At 38.2% G+C, this 2,501-nt stretch overlaps 1 pseudogene; it reads left to right on the top strand.

The window, feature by feature from the left end:
* The first annotated feature begins 522 nt into the window (after positions 1–522).
* On the top strand, positions 523–1,748 carry LOC103544081 (olfactory receptor 2M3-like; annotated as a pseudogene).
* Positions 1,749–2,501: the final 753 nt, after the last annotated feature.

The raw sequence follows: 2,501 nt of genomic DNA, 5'->3' as shown, positions 1-2,501 counted from the left end.
ATGAAATTATGTAAATTCATATGTTAATATCTCTTAGAAACTGATTATTAGTTACAGCTATTTTACTTTACTGTATAGACAGTGACATTCAAAATGCTCTCTTCCCCCTGTTATAGAATTTGTTATATACTGACATGACAAGTGTACGGATATAATCCTATCTAATACTAGGTTATAAAGTCCTTGAGGAATCAGATGCTCTTTCCAGATGCTGTGGTTTGCATTTGATATCTCGTTTAATAATCACAACTCAATTAAAAAGTTATTTCTGCTTTGTAAAGAAGTAAAAATGAAACACATAGAAATAACTTGTCACGGGACATGCAAATTTGGAGTGGCAGAGCTTGAGTGTGATTAATGCTACCCGACTGCACAGTCTCTGCTCATTCCTTTACACAGTCCTGGTCATATCACATATGTTGGTACCAGAGCACCATACATAGACCAGACAGTGAATAAATAGCTATCCAGATGTTTAACTTTTACAGCTTCTTGTGGTTCTAGGTAATGAAAATATCCATCATGGAATGGGAGAACCAGACATCTAGCTCTGACTTCATCCTGATGGGAATCTTCAGTCACACTCCCACTCACATGTTCCTGTTCTCTCTGGTCCTGGGCTATCTTCACAGTGGCATTCTTGGCAAACACTATCATGGTTCTCCTCATCTATCTGGATGCCCGGCTCCACAACCCCATGTACTTGCTCCTCAGCCAACTCTCCCTCATGGATCTCATGCTCATCTGCACCACTGTACCCAAAATGGCCTACAACTACTTGTCTGGCAGGTGGTCCATTTCTGCAGCAGGATGTGAAGCCCAGATATTCTTCTATGTGTCTCTGTTTGGTGCTGAATGCTTCCTATTGGCTGTCATGGCCTATGACCGCTATGTTGCCATTTGCTACCCTCTTCAGTACCACAATCTCATGAACTGGAAAATCTGTGGAGTCATGGTTGCCTCTTCGTGGATCCTCGGTTGCCTGGATGGGATTGTTGATGTAGCCGCTACTTTGTCCTTTTCCTATTGTGGCTCCCGAGAAATAGCCCAGTTCTTCTGTGATTTGTCTGCACTCCTAAGTCTCTCATGCACTGATACTTCCACATTTGAAACTCTTGTTTTTATTTGTTGTGTGTTAATGCTTCTCTTCCCTTTATTACTCATCGTTATCTCCTATACTCGTGTAATCATGGCTGTCATTCGCATGAGTTCTGAGGAGGGTCGGCACAAGGCTTTCACAACCTGTACTTCACACCTTCTTGTTGTGGGGATGTATTATGGAGCAGCTATGTTCATATACATGCGGCCCACTTCTAATCGTTCCCCAACCCAGGACAAGATGGTGTCATCCTTCTACACCATTCTCACCCCCATGCTGAATCCCCTTATCTACAGCTTCCGCAACAAAGACGTGGCCAAAGCATTCAGTAAGGTCCTAGAGAAGGGGAAATTTAGAGAATAAATTAAATAATGGTCAACAAGGGTATTTTTCCTCTCGTAACTCTTCTCTGTCAATCTGACACATTCATTTATTTAAAAACATGATTTAGCTACACATGTATAGACCATTTTCCTGCGATATGTATAGGCATCAGAGGTGATCGACTCTGGGTACACATGCAGTCAGCTGATATATTTGGAATTTATTGTATTTATTTTGGTTTTAAGTATAAATCAACTAAACTTCTTGAAAAGTTAAAAATTAAGTTAGTAAAGATGTATACCTTGGTTATAGAACCAAATAAAAAAACTGCATTAAATGCTTTCCCTTATTTTGAAATCCCAGAGTCTTATTGAACTGCTTATATTGTGTCTTATGTACTGAGTTAAATACTAGAATTGCCTAATTCATTTTTTTATTAGTTAATTCAAAATAAATAGCCAAACAGAGATTCATAGTCATTTTCTCATTTACAAAGCTTGTGCCTTGATGATCTGCTTATATTGTCAAGGGAAGGGTTTTTTTCTAAGTGTTGATGCACTGAAGATTTGTATATTTGCAGATTTCTTTTGGCATCAAATCCAAAATGTCATCGCTGAGATGGATGTCAAGGAAATTACAGCCTATGTTTTCTTCTAGGAGTTTTACGGTTTCGGGTCTTATGTTCAAATCCTTAATCCATTTTGAGTGAATTTTTCTGTGGTGGTCCAGTTTTGTTCTTTTGCATGTGGCTATCCAGTTTTACCAACAGGGTTTATTGAAGAGACTGTCCTTTCTCCATTGCATATTCTTGCTTCTTTGTCGTAAATTAATTGACTGTACATGTATGAGTTCATTTCTTGGCTCTCTATTCTGTTCCATTGGTCTATATGCTTGTTTTTAGTCATACCATACTGTTTTGATTACTAGCTTTGCAATGTAGTTTGGAATCAAGGAGTGTGATGCCTCCAGCTTTGTTTTTCTTTCTTAAGATTGATTTAGTTATTTGTCTTTGGTGGTTCCATTCTAATTTTAAGATTTTTTAAAATATTTCTGTGAAAAATGCCATTGGAATTTTCAT

Source organism: Equus przewalskii, chromosome 19 (assembly GCF_037783145.1).
Source record: "Equus przewalskii isolate Varuska chromosome 19, EquPr2, whole genome shotgun sequence".
In the NCBI taxonomy this organism is placed as follows: domain Eukaryota; kingdom Metazoa; phylum Chordata; class Mammalia; order Perissodactyla; family Equidae; genus Equus; species Equus przewalskii.
This window is presented reverse-complemented; position numbering and strand designations above follow the sequence as displayed.